The sequence below is a fragment of the Xenopus laevis genome, chromosome 5S (assembly GCF_017654675.1).
Source record: "Xenopus laevis strain J_2021 chromosome 5S, Xenopus_laevis_v10.1, whole genome shotgun sequence".
Taxonomy (NCBI): domain Eukaryota; kingdom Metazoa; phylum Chordata; class Amphibia; order Anura; family Pipidae; genus Xenopus; species Xenopus laevis.
The window spans coordinates 7,949,406-7,962,986 of NC_054380.1; the positions used below are offsets into that span (position 1 = coordinate 7,949,406).

The window sequence follows — 13,581 nt, forward strand, 5'->3', positions numbered from 1 at the left end:
TAATGGCTATGCACAATATAATCTGTCCTTCTGTCTACTTATTTTCCATGCACCTCCATTAGTGATGGGCGAATTTGTCCCATTTCGGTTCGCTGAAAAATTTGTGAATTTCCAAGTGAAAAATTAGCGAAAAGCGAATTTTGACTCTGGCGTCAAAATTGACATCAATTTTGAATTTTCGTGGCAGTTTTGCGAATTTATTCACCAATGGCAAACGTGGAAATTCGCCCATCACTACCCTCCATGTTTGAATCTAAATAAATTGCTAAGAAGCCATGCAGCATAGGGATTTTATAGGTGTTTAGTTAAAGGACAAGGAAAATCTAAAATAGAATAAGGCTAGAAATGCTGTATTTTGTATACTTAACATAAACATGAACTGACTGCACCACAAGCCTAATCAAACAAATGATTTATGCTTTCAAAGTTGGCCACAGGGGGCTGTCATCTTGCAACTTTGTTAAACATCTTGGCCTGACCCTGACCCTGCACATGCTCAGTGTGGTCTGGACTGCTTAGGGATCGGCATAAACAAAGCTGCTTGAGTTCTGCATGGCTGGGAAGTAAGGCGGGGGCTCCCCCTGCTGTTCATAAGTATAATTGTTCCCCATAGCAGTTAGGGACTGCTATGGGGAAGCATTTCTCTCCTAAAGTGCAGGCACAAGTCACATGACTTGGGGCAGATGGGAAATTGACAATATGTCTAGCCCCATGTCAGATTTCAAAATTGAATATAAAAAAAATCTGTTTGCTCTTTTAAGAAATGGATTTCAGTGCAGAATTCTACTGGAGCAGCACTATTTACTGATTAATTTTGAAAAAAAATGTTTTTCCCATGACAGTATCCCTTTAATATAGCAAAGAAGGATAAAGGTGAAATAATCTGGGCAGCCACCCCCCTCCAGGATACATTCTAATGATTGTGCTGCCAATAGTTGTACAAACAAAGTGGATCAATAAGTTGTCCGGCAAGCTCCGTGTGTCAGAGGGCTCAGCTCTTTACAAGGCAAATGACAGTGAGAAGAGGATTTCCGAGTGTTTGTCCAGGATTCAACTTGTCATTCCTCAATCCTTCCCTTTACCCTCTGCCTTTACTATTTTATTAGCTCTTATCTGTCTGTTGGCAGAGGAACCGGCGCGGCCTGAATATTTCATGAGCTCAATCCTGGAAAAAAAATAATAAAAAAAATGTTCAACTTTATGTCCGTTGCGGAATTTTATGGGCAAAAATAAGTCTTCTTTCTTCTGCTTTTATTGGGTACATTTGGGCTGAAAACCAGATAGAATAAAGCAAGTGAGAGGTTTAGGAGATCTATTAGCCGATGCTGACTCTCTGATAGGACAAATCCCTAACTTCTAACATCTTTCATGGACACAAATCTTCCTTAAATCCCCCGGTGTCTTTATTCAAAGGATTCTTACGATTAATGACCACTGCATTGGCGCTGCTCATTCCTAGGATACTGTCATTTCATTCATACTTTTTATTGTTTTAATTCCTTTCCAAATGATATTTCATTTTTTTTTACTATTATATATTTATACATGTTTCTTATTTATATATGTTTCCTTTTATAAATGTATATTTATATGTGCCTTTTCTTTCTCTGGATTTCACTGTGCCACTGTGACAGAATGCCCAGACCCGCTCCCTGCGCTTCTTCTTCCTACAGAAAACCTCCCTTCTTTGTGTGGTCGCAGGAAAAATATAGTGCAAGCATGCGCGGCACAGCGGGGGGGCCTGAAACAGCAGCCCCAGGCCTCCCAGTCTGACCCTGTATTCACTGGGACAGAATGCTCTGTTATACAGATAGCTAGAATCTCAGCTGCCATAAAGCAGGACAGGACTGCTGCTTACAATGGGGATCAGATAGGATCTGTGCAGCCACTGGGACAGAATGTTCTGTTATACAGATAGCTAGAATCTCAGCTGCCATAAAGCAGGACAGGACTGCTGCTTGCAATGGGGATCAGATAGGATCTGTGCAGCCACTGGGATAGAATGTTCTGTTTTACAGATAGCTAGAATCTCAGCTGCCATAAAGCAGGGCAGGACTGCTGCTTACAATGGGGATCAGATAGGAACTGTGCAGCCACTGGGACAGAATGCTCTGTTATACAGATAGCTAGAATCTCAGCTGCCATAAAGCAGGACAGGACTGCTGCTTGCAATGGGGATCAGATAGGATTTGTGCAGCCACTGGGATAGAATGTTCTGTTATACAGATAGCTAGAATCTCAGCTGCCATAAAGCAGGACAGGACTGCTGCTTACAATGGGGATCAGATAGGACATGTGCAGCCACTGGGACAGAATGTTCTGTTATACAGATAGCTAGAATCTCAGCTGCCATAAAGCAGGACAGAGCTGCTGCTTACAATGGGGATCAGATAGGATTTGTGCAGCCACTGGGATAGAATGTTCTGTTATACAGATAGCTAGAATCTCAGCTGCCATAAAGCAGGACAGGACTGCTGCTTACAATGAGGATCAGATAGGATCTGTGCAGCCACTGGGACAGAATGTTCTGTTATACAGATAGCTAGAATCTCAGCTGCCATAAAGCAGGACAGGGCTGCTGCTTACAATGGGGATCAGATAGGATTTGTGCAGCCACTGGGATAGAATGTTCTGATATAAAGATGGTGAAACAAGGCAAGACACCCTTCTGTTTACAGGGAAAAGGGGGGGTTTGCTTTCAGTTTACACGGGCCCTTGTGCCAAAACAATGATAGAGTCTCTTTATACCAAGGGGCCCCTGTGAGCCGTCCCATTGTACATGGTGGGGCTGCAGATTAATGGATTCATTGTGTGTGTTGAGTGTTACACAGCAGAGAATTGTGACATAGGCCAATAGCATACACAATGGCTGTAGGGAAATCATATAACTGTCCCTTTAACTGATAGAAAGCTTTCACTTGGCCTTTAAATAAGGGCACTATAGTAAAACTATAACCTGCTGCACAGTACATAAACCTTATTGTGTGCCCAGAACATTCCTTCTCTGTATATTTGTATTTATACATATGGGAGGAGGGAGGTGCCATATTGATTCCCTTAGACAGTACAGTATGAGGGTATAGCTTATTGTGTGCCCAGAATATTCCTTTTCTGTATATTTGTATTTATACATATGGGAGGAGGAGGTGCCATATTGATTCCCTTAGATAGTACAATATGAGGGTATAGCTTATTGTATGCCCAGAACATTCCTTCTCTGTATATTTGTATTTATACATATGGGAGGAGGAGGTGCCATATTGATTCCCTTAGACAGTACAATATGAGGGTATAGCTTATTGTATGCCCAGAACATTCCTTCTCTGTATATTTGTATTTATACATATGGGAGGAGGAGGTGCCATATTGATTCCCTTAGACAGTACAGTATGAGGGTATAGCTTATTCTGTGCCCAGAACATTCCTTCTCTGTATATTTGTATTTATACATATGGGAAGGAGGGAATTTTTTATTAAGAAAATATACATATTTACAATAAGTTCACACATTCTGCCTCTCACTGGGCTTCTTTCCCTCCAGAGTTTTAGCCAGAACTCCAGACTGTGTTACTTTTCTTCCAGCTCTCAGAAGTGTCCTGGGATTTTTTTCCTTGAAATAGATGTTTTCTTCCTCATTTTGGTAAATAAACAAATTCGCTAGGCTCAGAGCCCTGTAACTGTGTGTGAATCAGATCCCCCCAGACCCAAAATGGGCCTGGGAAACTCACACTCCAGCACTAGCAGCACAATCTCCACACACCCTCTCAGTATGAGGGTATAGCTTATTGTATGCCCAGAACATTCCTTCTCTGTATATTTGTATTTATACATATGGGAGGAGGTGCCATATTGATTCCCTTAGACAGTACAGTATGAGGGTATAGCTTATTGTGTGCCCAGAACATTCCTTCTCTGTATATTTGTATTTATACATATGGGAGGAGGAGGTGCCATATTGATTCCCTTAGACAGTACAGTATGAGGGTATAGCTTATTGTGTGCCCAGAACATTCCTTCTCTGTATATTTGTATTTATACATATGGAAAGGAGGGAATTTTTTATTAAGAAAATATACATATTTAGAATAAGTTCAGACTTCATACAGAACAACTGTCACAAGAATATTACATTAATTACAGTGATAAACACACTTTAAGAAATATCATAGGAAAATGAATTGGACCAAGAAAAATCCAAATGAACCCATAGATTCACATTCTCTTTCTTGCAGTTCACCTCATTCAGTTGGATAAACAAAATGTCACTGAGAATTTCCCTGACAGTTGTATCTATGGAGCCCCTCTCATTCCCCAGAGACTTCCTACAGCGCATCAGCCATAAATGATATCGCACAGCAGAAAACACATTAAACACTATTATACGAGTGTCTATCGGCAGTGCAGGATTTAATGTTTAGACCTGTCATTTCTAGGTAAGGGTTTTGGGACTTTAGGTGCCATTGCTTCCCCTTCCTCACTGAACCTTTTAACCTGTACATCCCCTATCTCCCGAAAGGCTCCATCCCCCTCAAGAAAGACAAGATTATCTTCCCCCGAGTCTCCTTGTCCACTGCCCTCGGGTGATCTGCTCTTCCTCTTCTTGCCCATGTCCTCCACTATCTCCCCACTCTCAGGCTCACTCTGCACCCTGATAGGACTGGGGGATTTACTAGGAGTCACAATTCTTTCCTCTTCTTTTCCTGCTCCTTTCCTTGATGTTACTTCCCCATCTGCCTCCTCTGCCTCCTTCTCAATCCTCCTGAACTCTTCCTCCTCTTCCTCTGCCATCTCACCCCAGCTTTTGCCCTCGGGCAGAATAAACCTGTTTGATATTTCCAGGTTGCTGCTGGAAACTATTTGGCCTGACTTTTTCTTTGCCTTTCCAACCACTTTCCATTCCTCACCCCTGTTTTCTGCCTCTGCTGCCTCAGCTCTTTCTGCCTTTTCTGCCTCCGGCCTAGAGCCTGGGATTGCCGTAAACTCTTCCCAGTCCAACAGCTAGGGTCGCCACCCGGTATTTTACCGGCCTAGCAGGTAAAACACCAGCCAAGGCAGGGGCTGGTATTACAAATTTACCGGCAATGTAGCTGCCGGTAAATTTGCAATACCCTTAAAAAGACCCTCTCGGCCCGCCCCCAATCCCCTGTAAAACTTAGCTTTTGTCCTCTGTCTTCACAGGTCCGCGCCGCAGCCCGCCCCTTTTCGACATCACACAGCTCCGCACAGTGGCCCGCCTCTTTTTACATCATAGTCCCGCCCCTTTTGACATCACACTCGCCCCTTTTTCTTCCCGCTCCCCACCAGCCGGTAACTAAATTACAAAAAGGTGGCAACCCTACCAACAGCCCTTTCTTCTGCTCATAAAGTGCCCAGAACTTCTCAAGTAGGGATGGGCGAATTTTTTTGCCTCGTTTCGCCGAAAAAATGATGCCCATAGACTTGTATGGCGGTGTGCGGCAAAAAAAAACAAGACGGGCGTCAAAACAATTTCGTCTCGGCAAATTTTTTTGACGCCCATAGACTTTAATGGGCGTCTGTGACATTTCGCCGGAGGCGAATTTTTGCCAAAGTGAAACAGGTCAAATTAGCCCATCCCTATTCTCAAGCCCCTCTGATGTCATGAAACTCACTTCATATTCAGTGTCGGACACAGATATAAAAGCATTGACATCAGCTATAGTAAAACCCATGGACTGCTTTATCAGGTTGCGACACACAAACCTACTCCCAGGGGCTTTTGCTTCTCCCTCCCACTTAATCCGGACCACATTCCTGCGCTTGAACCCTGGCCCATCATGCACAATTCTCTCCTGCTCTTCCCTAACAAAAAAAACCTGTGTTTCTCCCAGAAACTCTGGCTGGACTCATTGGCATTGTCATCCTGTTATGCATTTTTCTCACCCACCCAGGGCACCTCGTGCTCACCCACCACCCCACATTCAGCCTGTGAGGGTCCCCCACCTTCCCCATTCACAGCAGCATCTGCACCACTTGCATGCGTCACACTTGCCCCTCCACCACAATCAGGCCCGGACTGAGAATTAAAATAGGCCCTGGCATTTCAGGTACACAGAGGCCCAATCAGCCCACACAGAGGCCCAAACAGCTCCCACCAGCCCACTAAATACTGACTTTCTATGGCACCTTATAGCAGCCCCTCTGGCATTTGCCAGAACCCACAGATTGCCAGTCCGGGCCTGACCACAATTACCCTCCAGTCGCTGCCCACTCACACTTGTATTGGCACAAACGGTGCAGCATTAACCATTGTTTGTATCTCTTTAAAAGACTGCTGATGACCAGAATTCAAGTCCAAAATAATTTGGCTGAGAGTCCCACTTGCAATGCTCTTAACTCCTTCCATTTGCTTAAATCGAGCCTTATTGCTGTAGAATTCCTCCCAGGGCTTTATTATTATCATAGTCCCCTGTATCTCTTATTTAGAGTCACCAGTCTCCTGATACCCTGGGCCCTCAGCTCCCCTTGTGCAAGTGAAATGTTCTTTATCTCTCGCATAATGTCAGTGTTTAGTTCAACATTCCTGGCCTGCAGACTCTCCATTACTTTAATGATTTGATCAGAAATCAGAACAGTGTCCCCAGACCCCTCATTAGCAGGGGCTGCAATACTCTGTGTGTGTTTATCACTCTGGGCCCCCTGACAAGTGAAAGTGTCCCCAGTAAGTTGTGGGTTACCTGGATGATCTGCTGCTGCCAGTGCTTGTTCTGCTACTCTCCTGGCCAGGACTGCACAGTCTCTCTCCACTGCTGCCCTTCCCCCAGCACTTTCCTGGGCTCTGCTGCTCCTGGGCCTCCATTGCTGGGCTGCTTGCTCTGCCTCACGGCCTTGCTTGTTGTGCACAGGGAGGTGAGATGTGCTGTTAGGGGCTCCCTCTGCTGGCCGACTGCCCCACTCACAGCTGGATTGCTTTGCTGTACAATCTCCTGCCTCCATACTGTCCATGTAAACACTGGCCTCCATGTTGGAATCAGAAGGCTTCTGGGCCTCACTACAGCCCTCCCCAGGGTCATCTCCAGCCTCCATGGCACTGACAGCTTCCATCTGCCCCACTGGATCAAGGGAGGCAACAGTAGGATCCTGAGCATTAGCAGCACTCGCTGCAGACTCCATTCCAGGTACTGGGACCTCTCCATTTGCTTTACTGGGACTTTCCTGTTTCCCTGCAGCAGACAGAGCCCTCAGCTCCTCACACACATTCTGCCTCTCACTGGGCTTCTTTCCCTCCAGAGTTTTAGCCAGAACTCCAGACTGTGTTACTTTTCTTCCAGCTCTCAGACGTGTCCTGGGATTTTTTTCCTTGAAATAGATGTTTTCTTCCTCATTTTGGTAAATAAACAAATTCGCTAGGCTCAGAGCCCTGTAACTGTGTGTGAATCAGATCCCCCCAGACCCAAAATGGGCCTGGGAAACTCACACTCCAGCACTAGCAGCACAATCTCCACACACCCTCTCAGTATGAGGGTATAGCTTATTGTATGCCCAGAACATTCCTTCTCTGTATATTTGTATTTATACATATGGGAGGAGGTGCCATATTGATTCCCTTAGACAGTACAGTATGAGCAGGGCCGCCATTAGAAATCACGGGGCCCCGTACAACAAAATTTTTGGGGCCCCCTGGGCCCCGCCCACACTGACGACCAAGCTCCACCCCATATCCCGCCCACATCGCAGTTAAAAGACCACACAGACATCAGCGCTAAAAAAGTAACCCCCCCCCACACAAGTTGTAAAAAGCTATTGATGGTCAGGGCCCCCTTATAAAAAAAATTGGGGCCCCAAAAAAAAAAAATTAAAATTTTTTTTTTTAAAAACATTGGTGGCAGGGGCCCCCTGTTAAAAAAAACTTGGGGCCCCAACAAAAAAAAATGTAAAAAAAACTAAAAAATAAACAAACATTGGTGGCAGGGGCCCCCTTCTAAGTTAAAAACAAATTGGGGCCCCAAAAAAAAATTTGAAAAAAAATTTATTTTTTTTTGAAAAAAAAAAAAAACATTGGCGGCAGGGGCCCCCTTATAAGTTAAAAACAAATTGGGGCCCCAAAAAAAAAAATTTGGAGAAAAAAAAAAAAAATGGTGGCAGGGGCCCCCTTACAAGTTAAAAACAAATTGGGGCCCCAAAAAAAATTTAAAAAAAAAATAATTTTTTTTTGAAAAAAAAAAAAAACTGGTGGCAGGGGCCCCCTTACAAGTTAAAAAAATTTGGGGCCACCAAAAAGAAAATTAATTTTTTTTTTAAAAAAAAAACCCAAAAAAAAACAATGGTGGCAAGGGGCCCCTTACGAGTTAAAAAAAAATTGGGGCCCCAAAAACAAAAGTTTTAAAAAAAAGATTGGTGGCAGGGGCCTATAGAATATTAAAATAATACATTGGTGGCCAGGGGATTAAAAAAAAAAAAAACACAAACTGGTGTTCAGTAGAATTGAACTCATGGCTTCAGTACTTCAACTTCGCCTCCTTTCGTGACTTCGGGTCTTTTCACCGCTTCAGGACTTCGGCTTCGGCTGTTTTCGTGACTTCGGGTCTTTGCGCTGTTTCAGGACTTCGGCTTCGGCTGTTTTCGTGACTTCGGGTCTTTTCGGCGCTTCGTGACTTCGGGACTTCGGCTTTTTCCGTGACTTCGGGTCTTTTCGTCGCGTCGGCTTCGGCTTTTCGGCACTTCCGCATTCGGCACTGAAGAGGCAAGACGTACGGCTCGGGCGCTCGTAAGGGGGGCCCGGATCTTCAAAAAAATGCAGCGCTGCCGGGCCCCCCTTCATGCCCGGGCCCGGTACGCTTGTCCCCCCTGTCCCCCCCTGATGGCGGCCCTGAGTATGAGGGTATAGCTTATTGTGTGCCCAGAACATTCCTTCTCTGTATATTTGTATTTATACATATGGGAGGAGGTGCCATATTGATTCCGTTAGACAGTACAGTATGAGGGTATAGCTTATTGTGTGCCCAGAACATTCCTTCTCTGTATATTTGTATTTATACATATGGGAGGAGGAGGTGCCATATTGATTCCCTTAGACAGTACAGTATGAGGGTATAGCTTATTGTGTGCCCAGAACATTCCTTCTCTGTATATTTGTATTTATACATATGGGAGGAGGAGGTGCCATATTGATTCCCTTAGACAGTACAGTATGAGGGTATAGCTTATTGTGTGCCCAGAACATTCCTTCTCTGTATATTTGTATTTATACATATGGGAGGAGGAGGTGCCATATTGATTCCCTTAGACAGTACAGTATGAGGGTATAGCTTATTGTATGCCCAGAACATTCCTTCTCTGTATATTTGTATTTATACATTATGGGAGGAGGAGGTGCCATATTGATTCCCTTAGACAGTACAGTATGAGGGTATAGCTTATTGTATGCCCAGAACATTCCTTCTCTGTATATTTGTATTTATACATATGGGAGGAGGTGCCATATTGATTCCCTTAGACAGTACAGTATGAGGGTATAGCTTATTGTGTGCCCAGAACATTCCTTCTCTGTATATTTGTATTTATACTTCTGGGAGGAGGGAGGTGCCATATTGTTTCCCTAGGGCTTTTACACATGGGCATTTGAGGTTTGAGCGCAACTATAAAAAATCGCTAATTGATTATATTATATTCTGCGTGGTTGTACTGATGAGCATTATGAGTTGCGTTTCATTGCATTTGTTTCGATGTAGCATGCTGCATTTGCTTGATGAATGTTCAATAGAATAGAAGGTTGTATTTGGAACAGACAAAAAAACTCTTATTTGCTCAAAAGGCACTCTGGAAAGCAGTCCAGTTAAAAGAAAGGTGGTTTATTCCAACAGGACACTGGCCAACCTCACCTGACGCGTTTCGTGAGTAACTCCCTTAATCATAGGCCTATGATTAAGGGAGTTATTCCGAAATGCGTCAGTGCCGCCTTTCTATCTTTTAAGCAAATATTACTTCAGTGGGAACGCTGATGGCAGAGCACCCGGAGTGAAAAAATGGAGCTGCACTAAGAAGAACACACAGGGGGTGAGTTTGCAGCGGCCTAATCCCAATACTCTTAGTTGCATTAAAAAAACAAATAAAAACGCAAAATTGGAAGAAAAGCCTTTTATGCTGTTAAGTACTTGGTCTCTAAGTAATCAACTGGCAAGTAACCCTCATGGCTGTAAATTGAAATATGCAATTAATGTTATATGATAAACTGGAACTGATAATCATGGCATACATGTTTAAATTATTCACATTTACTCTTTGTAAGTATGATTATATGTACAGTGTGCTTTCATTCATCCTTAGTTCATGCGTTTGTTGTTCACAGACCCTTCTGTGACTTCTAATATCCTTATCATTTACAGTGGGGGTACATTATCCCTTATAATACATGAGTGATACTCAGAGTTCCCTGTATAACTCAGCCTGCAGCCTTGTGTCTTTATATGGACACAGAACAACCCCTCAGTGACTTCTAATATCCTTATCATTTACAGTAGGGGGTACATTATCCCTTATAATACATGAGTGATACTCAGTGTTCCCTGTATAACTCAGCCTGCAGCCTTGTGCCTTTATATGGTCACAGAACAACCCCTCAGTGACTTCTAATATCCTTATCATTTACAGTAGGGGGTACATTATCCCTTATAATACATGAGTGATACTCAGAGTTCCCTGTATAACTCAGCCTGCAGCCTTGTGCCTTTATATGGTCACAGAACAACCCCTCAGTGACTTCTAATATCCTTATCATTTACAGTAGGGGTACATTATCCCTTATAATACATGAGTGATACTCAGAGTTCCCTGTATAACTCAGCCTGCAGCCTTGTGCCTTTATATGGTCACAGAACAACCCCTCAGTGACTTCTAATATCCTTATCATTTACAGTAGGGGTACATTATCCCTTATAATACATGAGTGATACTCAGAGTTCCCTGTATAACTCAGCCTGCAGCCTTGTGCCTTTATATGGTCACAGAACAACCCCTCAGTGACTTCTAATATCCTTATCATTTACAGTAGGGGGTACATTATCCCTTATAATACATGAGTGATACTCAGAGTTCCCTGTATAACTCAGCCTGCAGCCTTGTGCCTTTATATGGTCACAGAACAACCCCTCAGTGACTTCTAATATCCTTATCATTTACAGTAGGGGGTACATTACTCCTTATAATACATGAGTGATCCTCAGAGTTCCCTGTATAACTCAGCCTGCAGCCTTGTGCCTTTATATGGTCACAGAACAACCCCTCAATGACTTCTAATATCCTTATCATTTACAGTAGGGGGTACATTATCCCTTATAATACATGAGTGATACTCAGAGTTCCCTGTATAACTCAGCCTGCAGCCTTGTGCCTTTATATGGTCACAGAACAACCCCTCAGTGACTTCTAATATCCTTATCATTTACAGTAGGGGGTACATTATCCCTTATAATACATGAGTGATACTCAGACTTCCTTGTATAACTCAGCCTGCAGCCTTGTGCCTTTATATGGTCACAGAACAACCCCTCAGTGACTTCTAATATCCTTATAATTTACAGTAGGGGGTACATTATCCCTTATAATACATGAGTGATACTCAGAGTTCCCTGTATAACTCAGCCTGCAGCCTTGTGCCTTTATATGGTCACAGAACAACCCCTCAGTGACTTCTAATATCCTTATAATTTACAGTAGGGGGTACATTATCCCTTATAATACATGAGTGATACTTAGAGTTCCCTGTATAACTCAGCCTGCAGCCTTGTGCCTTTATATGGTCACAGAACAACCCCTCAGTGACTTCTAATATCCTTATCATTTACAGTAGGGGGTTACATTATCCCTTATAATATATGAGTGATACTCAGAGTTCCCTGTATAACTCAGCCTGCAGCCTTGTGCCTTTATATGGTCACAGAACAACCCCTCAGTGACTTCTAATATCCTTATCATTTACAGTAGGGGGTACATTATCCCTTATAATACATGAGTGATACTCAGAGTTACCTGTATAACTCAACCTGCAGCCTTGTGCCTTTATATGGTCACAGAACAACCCCTCAGTGACTTCTAATATCCTTATCATTTACAGTAGGGGGTACATTATCCCTTATAATACATGAGTGATACTCAGAGTTCCCTGTATAACTCAACCTGCAGCCTTGTGCCTTTATATGGTTACAGAACCCCCCCCCCCAGTGACTTGTAGAATGTTATAGTGACCCAATGGTGCATTTCTCAGGGTAGTGGTCCCTTTCCTCCCAATCTGGTGGGGCCACAGACATTGCTGTATCTTGTGTAAGTGGATTTATAATGAGTGTTAAAACTCATGTTTATATCCCACACTTTGAAGCCTGGATTTATTGTCCATGATTAAACGATCACTTATTTCATCTGCAACTTTCCTTCCAAATTAGGGGCCGGATTTATCATCCGTGATAAAATTATCACTTTTTCATCTCCAAATTTCCCCCAGGATCTGGTGCAGATTCATATCCCTGCGCTAAATGTGTCACAATGTTTTTCATCTTAAACTTCCCCATGGACATTGGCGGGATTTTATTATCTGCTCTTAATGTGCCGCTTGTTTCTTCCCTAGATCCTCCCCCTGGGCTCCTCTCTTGGCTTTATTATCCAAACTCAATGTATCATTTGTTTTTATTTCCAAATTTCCTTATAGATTATGAGCTGAGCTTTATAATCTGTGATAAATGTGTCTGTGGCTTTATAATAAAGTCTCCTCGTTAGTCGCAGGAGGGAATTTCTGCAGTCAACTCCGGTGAAGCTTTTTCCTTGGGCAGACGATTAGACCAAGGTTTGCCATGTATATTATTATACATTATTATAGGCCAGGCCAGTAATAATGTTGCTTAATGTCAATTTTATTAATAGGGAAAAAATCGAAATATTAGAAGGCCAGGATTTTTTTTATAGAAAAGGTGACTACCCTGTTTTAATATTAGGGGCAGAGGAAGGAATTCTAAATACCTATGACAGCATAGGTATTCCCTGTACTAAGCACAATTCAGCAGGAACAGCCCCCTAAGTTTGCTCATAGTCTTATTTATATAATTTATATAATTATTTATATAAACTATAGTAGTGTTTCTGAAGCAAACACACCATTTACCAGTGCAGGGCAACACTGCATTATATTTGTATTACTTTAAAAAAATTCATTTTTTGATGTTACTGTTCCTTTAAGGAGCTGTTCCTGCTGAATTGTGTACAGGGGAATACTGATACTGGCATAGTTTTATGTCCTTACTCTGAAAAGGCTATAAACAAACTTAGGGGGCTGTTCCTACTGAATTGTGCTTAGTACAGGGAATACCTATGCTGCCATAGTTTTATGGGATCTCTCTGTACAGACTATGAGCAAATTTAGGGGACTGTTCCTGCTGAATTGTGCTTAGTACAGGGAATACCTATGCTGTCATAGTTTTATGGGATCTCTCTGTACAGACTATGAGCAAACTTAGGGGTTGTTCCTGTATATAATGTTTCCACCCAGGATCATTACACGGCAGGGACATTTCTGTGCAGTCATTGAGTCTCATTAGGAATTCTGCCATATTGTTGTTCCCCCTATAGGGAATGGTC

The 13,581-nt window shown here is 42.9% G+C and overlaps 1 protein-coding gene across 3 annotated transcripts in view; it reads left to right on the forward strand.

Moving 5' to 3' along the window:
- The window catches only part of mdga1.S (MAM domain containing glycosylphosphatidylinositol anchor 1 S homeolog), a 178,981-nt gene that overhangs the window by 54,533 nt on the left and 110,867 nt on the right, over nt 1–13,581 (forward strand). The window contains exon 1 of one of the 3 annotated variants that reach the window (XM_041564208.1): nt 6,407–7,136. The exons of the other annotated variants lie outside the window; for them this stretch is intronic. The gene's annotated coding sequence lies outside the window, so the exon portion shown is untranslated. Of the gene's footprint in view, nt 1–6,406; nt 7,137–13,581 lie in introns of those variants that run through there. 3 annotated transcript variants of the gene reach the window in all.